Raw genomic sequence first — 18,679 nt, 5'->3', positions numbered from 1 at the left:
TGATAAACTTGCCTCAGGCAAGGATCATTGATGGATGCTAAGCTAGGGAGTGAAACTTTGCAGAGTAGCAATTTATCGACATATTTTCAAAATATATTCCCATAAGATCCTTATTAATTACCAAGGAAAAACTAGTAATTTGATTGTGGAGAAACATGGCCGACGACCACATTAAGCAAGTGCAGAACCTGAATGTAATCATGAGGAAACATCAGACAAACCCCAAATAAGGGACATTCTGCAAAATGACTAACCTGTACTCTTCACAAATATCAATGATACAAAGATGAACTGAAGAACTGTCTCAGTTTAAAGGAGACGTAAGAGACATAATGACCGAATGCACCATATGATCCTGAATTTTCTTTTGTGATAAAGGACATTATTGAGACAATCACTAAAATCTGAAGAAGGTCTTTAGATTAGATTGGTACCAATGTTAGCTTCCTGATTTTGATCAACGTTCTGTGCTTATGCAAGAGAATGTCTTTATTCTTAGGAAATATACATTCAAGTGTTTTGAGATAAAAGTGCATTGTGTCTGCAATGTATTATCACACAATTTAGAAAAAGAAATGTATGTGCGTGTGTGTGTGTGTGCGGGCATGTGTGTGTGTAGAGGGGGGAGTAGATAAACAGAGAAAATGTGGTAAAATGTTGATATTTGTGGACTTGAGTAGAAAGATATTCAGAAATTATTTGAATTCATCTAGAAAAATGGTACAGATCAACCGGTATGCAAGGCAGAAATAGAGACACAGATGTAGAGAACAAACATATGGACACCAAGGGGGGGAAAGCAGGGGTGTGGGTGGTGGTGGTGGGATGAACTGGGAGATTGAGATTGACATATATACACTAATATGTATAAAATAGATAATAAGAACCTGCTGTATAAAAAAATAAGAAAAAAGAAATTATTTGTATTATTCTTATAGCTTTTCTTTTTTTGTTGTTTTTGTAAATTAATTAATTTATTTATTTATTTTTGGCAGCATTGGGTCTTCGCTGCTGCACACAGGCTTTCTCTAGTTGCGGTGAGCGGGGGCTACTCTTCATTGCAGTGCACGGGCTTCTCACTGCGGTGGCTTCTCTTGTTGCGGAGCACGGGCTCTAGGTGCGTGGGCTTCAGTAGTTGTGGCACGTGGGCTTCAGTAGTTGTGGCGTGCGGGCTTAGTTGCTCCGTGGCATGTGGGATCTTCCCAGACCAGGGCTTGAACCCATGTCCCCTGCATTGGCAGGTGGATTCTTAACCACTGCGCCACCAGGGAAGTCCCAACTTTTCTTGGGGTCTGAATTTGTCAAGCTAAAACTTAAATTTAAAAAGCTTAGAAGTGATCAATTAACCCACCAGAGAGATGGTGTAGACTAGAGGCCTGAGGGCCAACCGTTAGAAAATATTCACAGTTGATGCATGGGTTTACAAGAGGCAACGGGACAGGAGTCTCAGGTACACACAGGCATTCGGGGAATGCTAACTGATGTTTTGATAAATTTCAAGTCAAAACTGGAGCCTCTTCCCAACAAACGACCTGTCTCCAATGACCCTCAAACCCGGCTCAGTGTGGCGGACAACAGCTGGTCCACTGAACTCCTTCTAGGTCCGCATTCAGAACCCAGAACACGAGGCAGAAAAACTGAGAATCCGAGGGCTCCTTTCCAGTAGAGCCAATTTGGAGAATGGATGGATGGATGGATGGGTGGATGGATGGGTGGATGGATAGATGGACAGTAGACATATGAGACTTAAGATATAAAAGGCTACTAAATACCCATAGTGAAAAAACTTATGTAAGTTAATGATGATTAGCAGTATTAGTTGTTTTAAATAATTTCAGCCCAGTCAGCAAAGAAAGCACTCTATAAAGTACAGTTCATCAGTGACCTGCTAAAATGAGAATGTTTAACTTGAATAGTCTAGTTGTGTGCTTTCCAATATGGTAGCCACTAACCACATGTGGCTACTGAGCACTTGCAGTGTGGTTAGTCTGAATTGAGATGTGCCGCAAGTGCAAACTATACACTGGAATGTGAGGACTTAGCATCATAAAACAAAAACTGTGTACAATATCTCAATAATTTTTGGACTGGTTACATGCTGAAATCATAATTTTAGATAGATTGGGTTAAATAAAACATGTTATTCAAATTAATTTCATGTTTCTTTTTTACTTTTTTAATATGGCCACTAGAAAATTTTAAATTGTATATGTGTGGCTCGTATTTATGGCTTGCATTATATTTCTAGTGGGCAGAACTGGCCTAGTTGATAAATGGTTTTGCAAGTTTTTGCTCAAATCTTACCTTCTCATCAAGGTCCTTGCTGGCCACCCTATTTAAAAGTGTACCCTTGAGGTAAAAGACTTACACTCTGAGAACTCAACACTCAGTAGAACATTGATAAATGAAATTGAAGATGATTCAAAGAAATGGAAAGATATCCTATGCTCTTGGATTAGAAGAATTAACATTGTTAAAATGGCCATACTACCCAAAGCAATCTACAGACTTAATGCCATCCCTATCAAATTACCCATGACATTTCTCACAGAACTGGAACACATAATCCTAAAATTTATATGGAACTGCAAAAGACCCAGAATTGACAAAGCAATCATGAGGAAAAAGAACAAAGCTGGAGGCATAACCCTCCCAGACTTCAGACAATACTACAAAGCTACAGTAATCAAAACAGTGTGGTATTGGCACAAAAACAAACACATAGATCAATGGAACAGAATCGAGCCCAGAAATAAACCCACACACCTATGGTCAATTAATTTTAGACAAAGGAGACAAGACTATGCAATGGAGAAAAGACAGTCTCTTCAGCAAGTGGTGTTGGGAAAGCTGGACAGCCGCATGTAAATCAATGAAGTTAGAACACACCCTCACACCATACACAAAAAGAAACTCTCAAAATAGCTTAAAAACTTAAATATAAGACATGACAGCATAAAACTCCTAGAAGAGAACATAGGCAGAACACTCTGACATAAATCGCAACAATATTTTTTGGATCTCTCTCCTAGAGTAATGGAAATAAAAGCAAAAATAAACAAATGGGACCTAATTAAACTTAAAAGCTTTTGCACAGCAAACTACAAACAAAATGAATTGGAATGGGAGAAAATATTTGCAAGCAATGTGACCAACAAGGGATTAATCTCCAAAATATACAAACAGCTCATACAGCTCAGTATCAAAAAAAAAATCCAATCAAAAAATGGACAGAAGACCTAAATAGACATCTCTCCAAAGAAGACACACAGATGGTAAACAGGCACATGAAAAGATGCTCAATATTGCTAATTATTGGAGAAATGCAAATCAAAAGTACAATGAGGTATCACCTCACACCGGCTAGAATGGCCATGATCAAAAAATCTACAAATAATAAATGCTGGAGAAGGTGTGGAGAAAAGGGAACCCTCCTACACTGTTGGTGGGAATGTAAATTGGTGTAGCCACTATGGAGAACAGTATGGAGGTTCCTTAAAAAACTAAAAATAGAGTTGCCATATGATCCAGCAATCCCACTCCTGGGCATATATCTGGAAAAGACAAGAACTCTACTTTGAAAAGATACATGCACCCCAATGTTTACAGCAGCACTGTTTACAATAGTCAAGACATGGAAACAACCTAAGTGCCCACTGACAGATGAATAAATAAAGATGTGGTATATATACACAATGGAATATTACTCAACCCTTAAAAAAAAGAATGAAATATTGCCATTTGCAGCAACATGCATGGACCTAGAGCTTATCATACTAAATAAGTCAGACAGAAAGACAAATATCATGTGATATCACTTATATGTGGAATCTAGAAAAATGATACAGATGAACTTATTTGCAAAGCAGAAACAGACTCACAGACATAGAAACAGACTCACAGACATAGAAAACAAACTTACCAAGTGGGAAAAGGGTGGGGGAAGGATAAATTAGGAGTATGGGATTAGCAGATAAACTAACATATATAAAATAGACAAGCAACAAGGTTCTACTGTATAGCACAGAGAACTTATCTTCAATATCTTGTAATAAACTACAATGGAAAAGACTCTGAAAAAGAATAGTTGCTGTACACCAGAAACTAACACAGCATTGTAAATCAACTACACTTTAATAGAAAAAAAAATAAAGTACCTCCTAAGGAGAAAAAAAAAAGTGCACCCTGACGCGACATCCCCCAACTCCCTTCCCTGATTTATTTTGCTTCAAGACACATCACCTCAAGCATACTATAGTTTTTACTTATTAATCTTGCCTATTGTTGGTCTCCCCCACTAGACTATCATCCATGAGGCTTTTTGTGTTTTGTTCACGCTTGTATCCATGACACATCATTAACTGGCATAAGTTCTTTCACCTTGGGTATTTTTTTTCAATTTATTTATTTATTTATTTTTATTTTTGGCTGTGTTGGGTCTTCGCCGCTGTGCACAGGCCTTCTCTAGTTGCAGCGAGCAGTGCGCGGGCTTCTCATTGTTGTGGCCTCTCCCGCCGCACAGCACGGGCTCCAGGCGCACAGGCTTCAGTTGTTGTGGCTCACGGGCTCTAGAGCGCAGGCTCAGTAGCTGTGGCGCATGGGCTTAGCTGCTCCGCAGCATGTGGGATCTTCCCGAGCCAGGGATCAAACCCGTGTCCCCTGCATTGGCAGGTGGACTCCCAACCACTGCGTCACCAGGGAAGCCCCACCTTGGGTATTTAGTAGCCTTTTACATCTTAACTCTCATGTATCTGCTTATTCTTCCTTCCATCCATCTGTCCACCCATCTATCCCCATCCATCCATTTTCCAACAGTGCCTGGCACATAGTAGACACACACACAAAATCTTTGCTGAATCAATCTTTCAAAATGACTTCTGACCAGTTCCTGAATTGACCAGCATCCAAGTTCCAGTTTCATCCTGACCCCACCTTTCCTGCTGTTCAAGTGGCAGACGAGAGGCAGCCCCATGCGCCCTCCCCCCCGCCCACCTGAGAAGGTCCACAGGAGAGAGGAGGGTCTTGGGCACTGCCCTCCTTTCCGACCTCCCTTTTTGCTTTGATTTCAAGGCCAAAGCTCTTTAATCTGTGTGAGGGGGAGGGAACAGATACATTTTTCCAAAAGGCAGACAGCCATCAGGAACTATGTGGGCAGAGAAGCACATATACTTAAAAGTGCCAGAGCATTTCTTTTTTTTTTTGGACTTGTCTCCCTTCCTCTTTCAGACAATCACTGAATTTTACCACTAGAAAAGATTTAAAGGTAATATACTCCACTGGTCAAATCATATTCTCCAAATAGAACAATCCAATCCAATGAGAGGAAAATCTCAGAGAGTCCGCCATCCCTCTAGCCAGCCCCTCATTGTAACCAAGGGAACCACGGGGCCCAGAGAGGGAAAGGGACTCATCCAAGGCCACACAGTGAGGCAGCAGAGCTGAGCCTGGCACCCAGGCTGCCTCCCTCCCAGACCAGGCCCTCCTGGACTCTGCATCCCCACACAGGTCCTATTCCAGGACAGAGCGGGTGGTGGCCTGGCCCAGACAAGAGGTGGTTGGGCCAGGACCAAGTGAAACAGTCCCAGAGCTGGTGGCCGTGTGGGGATGAGCGGGCAGCTTTTGTCATAAGCACCCCATGAACCACAGGTGGCCAACACATTTCTGTGATTTGAAAACAAACAAATACGCAAACTTGGCGAGTACTATGGTGCAAAAGCTTCTTCTAGACAAGACAAACTGTTACTCATTACAAAAATCAGGGTGGGGTGTCTTGTTTTTTCATAGTGAAAATTAGCAAGTATGAAGTTAAAACGAAAACATCCTATATGTTTAAATTAAAATCATTTCAAATAATAAGCCGCCAACGACCACCCCTCCAATTATTAAAAAAAAATCTGGTTTATTTAAAATTAAGGGCAACAAAGGTATTTACTTTAGCTGAGACCAACTCGGATGCTGGGGGCAGAAATGGGGACAAAAATCCCTTTTTTGGTAAGCTGCTATCTGATTGCTAGAAATGAAAATCTCTCAGTCCTTTATTCTGCTGACTGCAGGCCCATCCCAGCTGGAAGACCGTATGCTTCTTCTGTAAGGGTCTGTGACCTACGGGGTGGGGCAAACAGCCCCCAGGTGGGCTGACAGCAGGAGTGCCTGAGCCCTGGGCCAGCATCCTCATGTGCAAAACCAGGGATATCTAAGGGAACTTGTGGTTTCCCCATTCTTTAGCCCTACATAAATCCATATCCACTTTTTGTCTTTACCCAAACGTCTGGAAGTGTTCTTGTCTCTGTAACAGTCATAGCCACGACCTACCAAAGTGGAATGAAACCCCACGCTTTCAAGTCTCAGGTCATTTCAAATAGAACAAATTATGATTTATGCTTTTCAAATACTGTAATTAACTTAGAGTTTAATTTGCAACTCAGAGAATCATGAAATGGCAGAGGGGGAGGAGCCTTCAGACGTCCCTAGTCAATTCCTTCACTGCACAGATGGGGAAACTGAGGCTCCCAGCTGGACCTGGAGCACATGTTGGCCAACCCCCAGGTGAACAGTCTTCCCACTGTGGCACTAGGGACCCTCCCAGACTCAGAAATTTGGATGTAAACAGGGACTCTTCCAAAGGGCAAGGACCAACTGCCATACTTTCCGATTTAAAAAGCACTGTTGTTTTGGTTGATTATGTGATGATGCCTGAAATTGCTGGGTGGCACCTGCTTTCCAGTGACCTGCACGACTCCTTCCCCTCCAGGTTAACAATGAAGCTAAGGCCGAGACACTCCAGCAAAGGACAGGAATGGGCAGCACGCCACATGATGGGCCGGTACCAAACATCCGTGTTCATCATCGTCTCCACTGACCCAGCCTTGGCAAATCTGGCTGCTTTAACGAAAGAAAGAAAGGGTGGGAGGAACACCTCAACCTGTCTGCAAGCCAGCTCGAAGCCAACCAGCTCTCTTCTTTACAAAGGAGAGGGGAAGCCCAAGCTCCTAGCAACACACTCTCTTCCAAAAGGTTCCTAACCTGGGGCTGTGGGGAGGGGAGAAACAGCTCTACAGAGCCGCCGAGCGGCCAGGATCATCGTCTGAGGGTTCCAAAGGGCTTTCCAAACCTGCTACTGACTCTCTCGAGCCGACCCTGATGACTGGAGCATTCCCAGGTGAATCCGATGACGGGCTTGTATTTTTAAGAGGAGAAAGACACTATTGTGAGGATCCGGAGAGCCTGGAGGGAGCACAGGCCCCACAGGGGCCAAGGACATGTCTTCTTGGCTGGCCCCTGACTTGTCCTGTGACCTTGGGCAAGCACTGAGCCCTCCCAGGGCCTCAGTTTCGCCATCTGTGATTTACGGGCCCTCCTGGCCTTGCCAGGCAGATCCCGCCCAATGCGGCTTCTCTCCAAGGAGAACACGACGCTCTTCTCCCTCAGGACACGGCCCTAGACATATCCCAGGCAGGTCCACTACCCATCTTTCACCAGGAGCTGGCCAGACTTTTTTGGTGATTTGGGGGGGGGAGAGTCAAGGATCCACTTTGGCCTCCAGGTGTGACAGTACTGGACTGTGGAAGACTGAACCCAACCATTTGCCTTCTCAGATCCCGTTTGCTAACTTCCGTGGCAGGCAGACGCGGAGCTCCTCCAGGGCACGGGGCCGGGGACACACCCCCTGACCCCACTCCAGAGCCAAGGAGGGCTGGGCAAGCAGGACCCCTAACCAGGTGTGGCCTCGGGAGCAGTCTAGATCCCAAGACACACATGCCCTTGCAGGGCCCTCGCAAGCCAGAAACTCTTTTATACTCGTTTGCCTGGGTGTAACTTATGTAAGGTCAAAAGAAGGGACAAAAAGACTGTTCACGTCAAAAGAGACCTGCCTTTCTTTTGTTTAATTTCTCAGGCCAAATGGTAAGTCAGCAACCCAAGAGTGTGGCCGAGCTTGCCGTTTGCAGGACGGACTCTCCAACACCATCTAGTTGGAATCTCCCACGATGCCATTGCACTGGGCGGGGCCAGCCTTCTCATATTCCGACCTGACAAGTGAGGACACTGAGGGCAGGTTCATGGACCTGATTAAAATCCTGCAGCTGGCCAACGCCAGGCACCAATGGCAAAGCGCACTGTTCTTCGCACCACAGCACAGCGCTTCTGCCCGTGTGGTAACCAGCGGTGACCCCGCAATCCGGCACAGCCCAAGGCATCATGCTGAGGTGTTCTTAACCTGTCTCGAAGGATCCCTGAGGGAACCATGAATGGGCTTCTAGAAGGGTCTATGAGCCCCTGCAATTAGACGCAACATTGCATATAATTCGCAAAGAAGTCCGTGACCCACAAAAGGCAAAGAGCTGCCCCTGCCCCAGAGAGACAGGAATCAGTTTTGTTATGATCTGGGTCTCAGGAGACCAGCTAAGGTCGGCTTCCCTGAAATCAACCTCAGACGAGGCTTGGCAGCCAGGTGATCCTGGCCGTGTTCCAATCTCATGGACAGAACCAGCTTTACGTGGGCAAGATGCCACTTGGGGGGGCCCAGAGGCCCTCTCTAACCCTTGAACCCCTCCTACCTGAGCACTGAAGAGCACGTGCTCTCCAAGGCATGGCAACCCTTACGTACCATAATTCAAGTCAGAGGTTCCAGATTCTCCCAAGGAAGGGCTGAGGATGGTGCCTTTGCGGCTAAGGGAGAGGGGACAGGTCTAGGACCCAGGAAGGGAAAAATGGGGGGACTGAACCCAAACGAGTTTGCTCAGAATTTTGCAAAGGGCCAACCCCAAGGCATGACTGAAAAGGCCAGGCAGCCTGTCCTCAGCCATGGGGGGAACAAGGGCTGCTGACTTAGCCCTTTCTATCTGGGTCCCGCCTTCCAGAAAGGATGGGCTGAGGATACTAAGAGAAACAATGTCAGCATCTTGTTTTTGACTCCTGGGACAAAACATGCTCTAAAAGGCAAAGTGCCTCTCCTTTCTGGGAGGAAATGAAGAGCGATCATGCTTCTCGGCTCCTGAGATAGGGGTGCGAGTGTACGAGTCTGGCTCTCCACGACTGCCGGGCCGGGAGGCGAAGCCCCACAACTGGCTCACCCGCTCGGCACTCCCATCCCACAGGTCTATTTCCGTGCACTTGGAAAGAGGAAGCAAAGGATGCTGCGAAGGCCTCCTGCCCCGGGTCTGAGAAGCCAGACTTTCCAGCCACCCCGGGGTGGGGGACGGGCCTCTGACCGCCACAGTCGCTGCCGCTGTTTGGGGAGGGCTGCTGCTCCGGCGGGGGTGGGGCGCAGGGAGGAGGAGGGAGATCAGCCTGCTTGGAGAACCCCTGTAGCTTAATCCTGCAATTTCCCTGTCGCTGCGCTCTGAACGGGTTCTGCCTTGGGAGCAGGCCCTCGGGAGGCTCCAATTTGATAATGGCCTCACCTCTACTGAGGGTCCAGACCTCGCCACCTTGCCCTATTAGTGGGCAGGAAGCGCCTCCAGGCTGCCCTCCCGTGCAGGGCATTAGTCACGCTCCAAAGGCAACACACGGGCCACGTGTCGGGAGCACTGGCTGCCCCAGTGGGACTGATGTGGTGACTCTCCCATATTTTCAGGGCTCATTTTGAGGGCTGCGAGGACCATGATAATAATATACAATCATAGCATATAACCATAATACTCTGTACTCCATCGCTGGGGGATTACTAGAAACAACCAGATTGTTCACTTTCATTCGAACGTCAGCACCATCATTATTTTAACACTTAGTGTGTCCGATTTGACTCTGTATCCCCCCCCAGACGAATTTGAGAGCGGCGGCGAAACGAAATGGCATACTTCTTTGAGCTTTTGTTACAACATGTTTGTGCAGCAAACTGCGAAGAAAATGTAGTAATTAGAGGTTAAATTAATCCTTGACAGACAAGCGGCTTAGAAACGCCCTCCGCCCCAAACCCAGCATAACGCACGCCAGTCTTTGAGAATTAGACACGCAAAGCATGTGACGCTGGCAACTGCACCGAAACTACTCTCCCACTTAAAATTCCGAGGTCGGCGCTGCAACTTCCAGAGACAGATCTTGACACTGAGATCTCATTAAGAGCAAAACCCAAACAACCGTTGCCACTGCCAACAGAGCCCACCCAGCCAAGCCCTCCAAGGGGCTGGCGGCCCAACTCTCTGTCAGCAACTTGAAAACAAGACATGACACACGCCTTTTGGAGGCACCAAAGCCTGGGCCCCAGTCTGATCCTTCATTTACAACCTCCGATTTCAACTGGTTCTAAGCTTTGGCTTCTGATGCCAGCATGGCCCTCCGCCATCCTAACAATGCTAAGCAAAGCACACACTGATCCAGGGCAAATCACGTTACCCCACAATTAAACGTGGTTCTTCTCCACGCGCTGCATCTCCTGTCATATCTGCTCTTCCTCAAAAAGGGAAGCCCGTGTGCCCACAGCATGGGTGCCAAGTGGGCATTCCGGACCCAAGTACTTGACTGAGAGCAGGAGACCGGAGTTCTATCTCCTTAGGGCTCCCCTCACTGTGTCTCCTCAGGAAGGTCGGGCCCCCTCTCTGGGCCCCAGTTTTTCTTTTGTAAAGTCACAGGGCTTTACTCCTCCAGCTTGAAAATTCTTTCAGCATCTGAGTATGTAGGTGCCTTGATTCATCTATGCCAGCTATGTGCAGGAACTCGGGTCAGCTGGCTACTGGGCCCGCGAAAAGGAAGGCAAAGCTAGATCCTCTCCCCCTCGCCCTCCATGTCATATGGGGGTTTCAGGTTCAAACGCTGGGCAGAACAGAAAAGCACTGTTAGGGACGGGGGAGGGGGACTCGGGACAACTGGACAGAGGACCCGAGGTTGTCCGAAGCATTCAGGATGACTTGACTTGGTTTTTGTCCTGTCTTCAGTTCCCAAAGGCCCACACTTCCCCTCCAAAGAGGGAAGGCACCAGCCGGGGCCACCAGGCCCTTCCGACGCAGATGCCATTCACTATCTCAGGCCCCGCGGCGTCCAGTGGCTTCTTCTGGAATCAGCAGAAATGTGTCCCTGTGGCCTCGAGTCCAGGTACTCCCACAGGTGGAGGAAAGGGGGAAGCACGTGATGAAATCCCACGATCGGCCCCATCCTCCTCTGGGCCTCGTGCAACAATTCTCAGTCTTAAGAAAGTGGCATTTCCCAAACCGCACTTAATGGTTATTTACTGGGCAGAGCCAGCAGCAGGGCACACCGGGAGGGGAAGGTGGCTGGGACCCCACTTCGAGGCTGGGACTGGGCTGTATGTAAAGGGGCGCTGTGTGCGCCAGGGTCAGAGGGCAGCCGGGGCGGGACTTAAGCCCTGTCTCTGGAAGCCTTCACTCTGCAGAGCCCACAGTCAGCAAAGCCCCTCGCTATGCCTCACTCCGGGGGAGCTTTCTGGGCTGTGACAAGTCTGATTGCTTTGGAAATTATGAAGAGGTCAGATTTTAGGTGGGGGGACTTGAGGCCCTAAGGAAACTGGAGAGATTCTGTGAATGGGGAGAAAAAAGAAAGCAATGGGATGGGGGAGGGAGGGAACCCCAACTTTTTGCTTCCATCCTCTCCCCTGGAAGAAAATGCTCCTGGGGCTTCAGTTGCCCAGGCTGGTCATTTGTGAGCAGGACCCCACTGGGACTGTGCATCGAAATCGTCCCAGGTAAACCGTGTAACACAAGCCACGCCCCTCATCCCCACAGGGACCCGCCCCAGACTTGCTGCCCGAGGGCTCCCCGCTGTTCCTCCTTTACTACATTTGCAGATGAAATGATGACACAGTGATGACAGAAACAAGTAATAAGCACTGCCATAAAACCCCGTCAGGTTCATACAGATTTATGAAGTTTCTCTCCTCAAAGTCCGGAAGATGTTTCAGGACTCAATGTCTGAAAAATCAGACTGTTCCAACTGAGCTTCGTGACGCTGCTTTCCTGCCGTACAGTTGACTGCTGCTGCCTAGGTTACCTCGGTGGCTGGCGTTGTGAGAGGTGTATGATGGGAATTGGTTTATTGTGCTGATCCATAGTAACTGACTCCTGGTCCCCCATCATTTATCTCCCTCCCCAGCACATCTGGGTCAGTCTATTCACACTCTCAGCATTCTATCTGCTCCAACAAACACTCAGCCTTTTCTGCTTGGATAAGGAGATTTTTTAGTTACATCCATTATATGTGTATCAACATTTATGGCAGCAAGATAATTGCCAAAGAGCTCAGAGGATAAAAGGTCCTCCTTCATAATGTCTACCCCCGCCATCCGTTAAAAAAAAATCAATATTAACATCAAGCAGGACAGTGGCAGATTCTTGCATGGCTGCTGCGTCCTCCAAGTTGGTAATGTGATTTTTAAAAAATACCCAGGTGGACTAGGAAGAAACGGTTCAGCACTTAGTTCAGAGCCTGCACTCCAGTGGGGCACGTGTGTGGAGACGGAAGGCCTTTTTGTCCTTGAAACCTTTGCTGAATAACTGCAAAGCAGCATATCTGTTCTACATTAGATGAGTCCTTTGGAAACATGCCAGTCTAATTTCAGAGAGTTTGGATCCCGTTAACTGGAAACCAACCCGATGATGAGAAGGCCTGCCGTCAGTAGGTCCTGAGACCACCGGATTAAGGGTACCGGACAGGAAGCCCTCAGGGTTGCTTCCCAGCCTCCACCATCCAGGCTTCTGGGTTAGATGTTCACATGGGTGAAAGATACAGAGAGGGAACAATTCCGACTTCTATGTTGTTTGGATTGGCCTTCTGTCCTTTTTTCCTCCCCCCTCTTCTCGCTGCCCCTCAAAATCTCAGTCCCATTTCTTTATCAATCTAGCTGCTTTCCCCCACAGCATTTCATTTGCCCAGAAAATGACTATTTCATTCACAAATCACAGTATGTTAGAGCTGGAAGGGACTCGGACTCCGAGGTCACGGTGGTAGGGGGACAAGGAGGGAGGACTGACTTGCCCAAGACCACTGTGCTAATTAGTTGGGAGACTGTTCTAGAACACAAGTTTCCCAGCTCCTAGGCTAATTATCTCTCCGACGCAGCGCTGCAGAAAGAAAAAATCAGAATCATAAAAAAAGTTTACTGCAGATAGGAAGCCCCCTTAAAGGAGGAGAGTGGTTCTACTGTCAGAAGGACCACTTGCCTTAAGATCAGTTTCTGCCCATTTCAGAAGCCTAAACAGCAATTGAGTTTCCTAGGGATGATCTATTAACAGGTGCATTTTAAGCCTTTAGGTGATCCACTTAAAAGGGAAAAAAATGATATTAAATGTGCTGGCCAAGCTTGACAAAATCCCTTTCCTTAGTGAAAAGAATCAACAACAGTAAATCTCCTACCTTAAGATGCAATGAATGTATGGCCCCGCTCCCACCCAAGCAACAGGCTATTTCCTGGTTGAGTTTAAAAATTCAATGACGTTCCTGTTTCAACCCACACATCTGTGTCACTGTCAGCGTCAGTGGCAGGAAAAGACGAAGTCACCCTTTGCTAATGATTTCCTAACATGGAATTTCCTCGTATCTCCTCAAGCCTTTCTTCTTCCAATGCCAAACTGTTTTTTTTTCCCCCCTTCTCAAACACACTGTACTGAAGGAAAACTGAAAATGGTCACAGCCGGAAGAGGATGATTTTTAAGGAGATCTTATAAGGAAGAGCTGCAGCTCTTTGTGATATTTTTAAGGGGTGGGGAGAGAACTGCTAGTTTTTCTAAAGCCAGTACCAACAAAACAGACTTCCTCCTGGGCATCTGGGAATCTCTCAGCCTGGCTCTCTTTCCCTTTTCCCGCCTCCTTCCCAAGTTCCACTTTGGGCAACGTTCGTACATCAGTGTGGAAGGAAACACACTCAAACGCTGGAGGCACGCGTGGGGTGAGGCCAAGGCAGCCCTCAGGGCAGGGGACCAGCTTTGGAGAACTACCAAAGCACAAAGCAATATAGGAGCCCATCACGTTTCTCCTCTGGAGAATATCCTATTTAATATGCAAACTGGTCATCAAGAGAAAAGAGGGCTGTTACTTTAAGAGGAAGACGCTGATTAGCTGCTCTGGCTGGCAGCAAACAGCTGGTCTGTCCGGCAGGTTCAAGGCCATTTCAGCTTCTCTCTTATGGAGGCACCATATGTTCCATCTCGCACATCAGCAGCTTTATTTTCCAATGATCTTGTTCCAGAAGGGAAGCACAAAGGGGGAGGAGAAGGTAGAGCCCACAGTTTACCCTTTGAGTACTTTCTTGTGGTTTTAGATGCAGTTGGGATGTGTGTGTTTCGAGGGTGGGGGGAGTGAACGCTTCCCCTTCTGTTCCAAAGACCAGAAAACAAATGTTCGACCAGCACTTACGAATACCCTCCAGAGATCGGAGGAGAGCGCAGTAGGGGAAAGATATGTGAAACAGCACACACACTGTGTCGCCGGGAGATTAAATGGGAAGAGGGGGTGGAGCTGGCGAGAGACCGGGAGGAATTTGACTTCGCTCAGGAGACCTACCAGTCGAGTTTGGGCCCCGCCCACTTCTCCTTATTTGTCAATTTTTCTTATTGTCAGTATTCCCCTTCCGAACAAACTTTACAAGTAGAGAGGCGGACCGGTCCGGGGGGCGGGGGCGGGGCCGGCCAGGCCGACAGGCTGGCTAAAGGTTACTCCAAACATTATGTTTAACATTCCTCCGCGCAAGCCCGAGTTCCCGCAAGTTTGGGGGGCAGGGCAGGTGTAAGGGATAGGGGCCGGCTGAATCCTCACTCCAGCTAATGCCGGGAACCCGTGGGTCCTGGACACCCCCAAATGCAGGGCCTTGGCTCCGTCAGAGGCGGTAGGCTGACGCACGTTCCGGAGGTGCATCCTCGTCCCTACCGCCTGCCGAGCTACACGAGCCTCGGAGGTGGCAGTTCCAACGCCCTCCCTCCGTGCAAACAAAGAGGCCCCGCGGAGCGTTTGAGCCCCTGTGTAGGAGGTTGGGGGTGGCAGGAGGGCGCGGGAGGAGGGAGGAGTGCAGCCGCGGGGTGGCGTTAGCCTCAGAGTCGCCGCCGTCGTCTCAGCCGTCGTCTTGGCCACCGGCAGGTGCGACAGCCGCCCTGAGTCTAGGCGGCGAGGGGCGCGGGCTGCAAAGCGAAACCGAGGAAAGAGCGCCCCCTATGCCCGCGCCCGGCGAGCGGCGTCTGCCCAACCCGCCGAGCGTGCGCCGCCTCTGGCCTCCGCGCCGGCCCGCTAGCCGAGCCGCCCGCCCAGCCGTCCGGGCCGCGGGGGCCCCGGGGGTCCACCGCCCGGCTGCCGGGCGCGCTGCAGGCGCCAGGAGCCGGGGGCTCCCCACGCCTTCTGGGGTTCCCGTGGAGGGGCTTCGAGACTCAGCCTCCTCCCCACCGCCTACACTTGCCCTCCTGTCCCGGGCGGCTCGCCCCCGCCCCCTGCCTCTGCGTCCCTTTCCCCTTCCCTCTCTCCAGCCTCCAGGGAAACAAAGGGGCTTTTTATAAAGCGGATTGTCGGCGGCAGCAGCGGCGGCGGGGGTGGGAGGGAGGAGAGAATCTATAAAGACAAGAAAAGGTGGAGTGGGGGAAGAAGCTGCGCGGCCTCCGGGAGCCCCGAGCGGCGGCGGCGGCCGGGAAGCCCCAGCGGGAGCGAGGCCGACACCACCCGGCCCGTGGGCACCCGGGAGGCGGCCCGCGCCTGCGGAGAGCTGGGCTGCCCCGCTGCGATGCTGCCCTCCGGCTTGCCGCAGCCTGGGAACGGGATCGCCCGGCCGCGGGGCCCGGGCCGGCGGGGGCGGCGCGATCCCCGCGGGGGTCTCCCCCGGGAGACTCGGGCCCTCTTCCCAGCCAACTCTTTCGAAATTGCTCAGGCTCGGGGAGACTTTGCGTCTTTGTTCCAGCGCGACCGCCTCTCGTACGCCCGGCTCGCTCGCCCTCACAATGTCCCGGAGCTAGCCTTGGTTGGCTACCCGCAAAGGGCACGTTCGCCGTGGGGACGGCGCCCTGGGGCGGGGGGGGGGATTCCTCCTGCTGCCAAAAAACGGCAAGCCACCCCAGCAAGTGGAGTCGCTTCTCTCCACCTCCCTCAGCCATCCTGTGCTCCCGCCCGCGCACACTCTCCCACCCACACCCGGGGTGTCCCGCTCGGCCGCACCCAGCTGCAGAAGCGCGGCGGGGCGAAGCCCCCGGCCCGAAGTGCGTCTGTTTGCTCAGATTCCGACGACTTCAGGGCAGTTTACTGCAAGCTAATCCTGTTAGTGTCTGCTCAGTCCGAATTTAATCACGGATCAAAATAAGACCGTATGGCTAGCTTTCCAAGCAGCTTCGGACACGCTGCATCGGGACGGAGCCTGGCCGAGCCAACTGGCCGTGAAAAGTATTTGGCGGCGCTCCGGGGGGCTTCCCGCCCGCCCTCGCTGGCGCCGGGCTGTGCTGCCGCTCCGAGGCCTGGGAGCTCGGGGCGCGGGGGCGCCGGGAGCTCCGGGCAGGAGCCCAGTCGGGGCTGCCTCGAGCCGCCAGCTCTGCTCGGGGCTGCTCTCCAGAGGAGAATTTGGCAGGGGAGGGAGCGAAAGGCGGCGGGCTCGGCGCGCGCACACTCCACACTCCCGCTCGGTGGCGGCAAACTGGGTACGGGTGGGGTTGGGGGAAATCCTGCGCCCAGCGCCCACTGCCGACTGGCCCGAGCTCTGGGAGCCGGTATGCGAAAGCAGCGTCGCCGGTGGCATCCGGGCTGCGAGCGGCCCGGGGTGCATCGGGTCGGAGCGGGAGCCTACCGGTAGCCCGGCGCGGCCGGGGGAGCCCTCGTGGCCCGCGCCCCTCTGCCTTCCTTCCTCGGTACTCGACTGCCCCTGCCCGATTCCAGACGCCCGGCGGGCGCCGGGGTGCAGGCACAGGCCACAGTCCCGGGCGATGCGAGCTGCGCTCAGCTCGGCCCAGCCAGTCCGAGAAGAGGGCGACCACGCGCAGCGCCAGGTGGGCCGTGTGCTCGGAGCAAACTTCGGGGTCCCTCGGCTCTCGGTATCCCCGGGCCCCCGCTTCTCCGCGACGGGGACCACAAGTGCGGGCCACAAGTGCAGCCCGGCGCCCCCAGACCAGTCGGACCTCCCGCGCCCGCCCTCAGCCTTACCGTGCTGCGGAGCTCCCGCGGCGGCGGCGGCGGGGGCAGTGCCCGAGGGGCGGGCGGCCACCGGCGCGGGCAGCCTGGCCTCCGGCGCCCGCCGAGCGGCCCGGCCCGATTGCAGATCACCTCTGGCTAGCGGCCGGTGCCCCCGCGCCCGCCCGCGTCCGGCCGCTTCAGCTCGCAGCCAAGTTCATGCCGGCGGCGCTGCAGCGGCGGCCTCAATCTGCTTGCTCCATTCCCACCGCCCGGCTCCGCGCCGCGCGCCCGGAAGGTGGAGTTTCGGGGGTTTAAGTTACTGATAGGCATTTCTCACTGCTGTGTCACTCGGGGAGGAGGAGACACGCACGCCGCACACTCACACACCCTCACACTCGCGGCGACGAGCGGCTCTGGCCTTAAAGGGGAAGCCACGCCGCCCCGCCCGCGACCCCGCCGGCCCCGAGCCCCGAAACGCCGAGTTTCCAGGCCCGGAGGGGGCCGGGGTTAGCAGAAGCGCGGCGGCCGCCCGAGAGGCCTACCGGGCCCTCCGGTCACTCTTTAAAAGGGAAAGCGGCCGCAGGCTGGCTTCGCCACGGTTGCCTCGTTTCTCCACTCAACTCGAGCCAGGACAGCCGGGCAGCAGCGGGAGGGAAGGAAGGGGCACGGGCGCACTCACCTCGGTGGCTCCGCACGCAGCGGGAAGCGGTCGGTGTTTTAGGTGGCAGGTGGCCCGCCTAGACGGTGCGCTGCTGGCGAGAGGCGACAGCGGGGTGACCGTGCGCCCCCGGGCACGAGCGGATGGAGCTCGCCCGAGGGCGGCAGGCGGAGCCCCGCGCGCTCGGGAAGCCGGCTCACGGCAGGTAGACTTCCCGCTTCTGGGCCGAGCGAGCTGGTGAGCGGCGCGCGCCCCTGACGGACGCGGAACGAGCAGGGAGAGCGGGAGAGCCGGCGCTCACCGGCGACAGGGTCGGAGAGCGCTCCAGACGAACCGAGACCGAGGGAGACGAGAGACAGAGAGAGACCGAATCCCAGAGAGACCCTGGCGAGAGAAAGAATGAGAGAGATGGCAGCTCCCCGAAGGACCCCGGATCGTCACCCGGCCCGGGGCGTCAGCGTCAAGTAGCCAGTTCCATCCCCTCCTCCCCCTTTTCCCGTCCTCGGCAGACACTGACCTCGAGCAGCGGCCGGGCCTCCTCCCCCTCGCCCCGGAAGGGTGCTCACCTTCCGCGGGCGGCTGCGGGCCGAGGAGCGCCGGTCTCACGGCCGCCGCGTCTGCCCGCTGGCTCCCGCCCAGACGGCCAAGGCGAACCGCTGTGACGGCAATGGGGACCAGGGCTCTCAGGTGGCGACTGCCGAACTGCACCCGCCCCGCTCCTGGCCTAGCGGCCCCCCTCCCCCCACCGGGCCCCCCGCCGGGCCCCCGCCCCCCCCCCCCTCGTGCACTCCCCCGCCCCCCGCCCCCGCCCAGGTGCAGACCCTGTCTGTGCCGCCCGCCGAGGAGCCCGGGCGCGCCAGCCAGTCTCCCGCCTCGCTGGCCTCGGGCCGGCGGAGCCCCCACGGGAGCTGGGCCGGCCTGGCCTCTCGCAGCACGGGGTTATCCAGGGGCAGACACCTGCGGCTTCTACAGGAACACGGGTTCCTCGTGAGCTGCCCGGCG

At 52.7% G+C, this 18,679-nt stretch overlaps 1 protein-coding gene across 7 annotated transcripts in view; it reads right to left on the bottom strand.

The window, feature by feature from the left end:
* The window catches only part of MAMLD1 (mastermind like domain containing 1), a 115,219-nt gene extending 97,428 nt beyond the window's left edge, over positions 1-17,791 (bottom strand). For 6 of the 7 annotated variants that reach the window (XM_057538263.1, XM_057538265.1, XM_057538266.1 and 3 more), the window contains exon 1: positions 17,050-17,314. The gene's annotated coding sequence lies outside the window, so the exon portion shown is untranslated. Of the gene's footprint in view, positions 1-17,049; positions 17,315-17,698 lie in introns of those variants that run through there. The other variant, XM_057538264.1, reaches the window with a different exon arrangement.
* Between the last annotated feature and the right edge of the window lie 888 nt (positions 17,792-18,679).

Source organism: Balaenoptera acutorostrata, chromosome X, assembly GCF_949987535.1.
Source record: "Balaenoptera acutorostrata chromosome X, mBalAcu1.1, whole genome shotgun sequence".
Taxonomy (NCBI): domain Eukaryota; kingdom Metazoa; phylum Chordata; class Mammalia; order Artiodactyla; family Balaenopteridae; genus Balaenoptera; species Balaenoptera acutorostrata.
The sequence above is the reverse complement of the archived record's forward strand: the minus strand, read 5'-3'. Positions and strand labels throughout refer to the sequence as shown.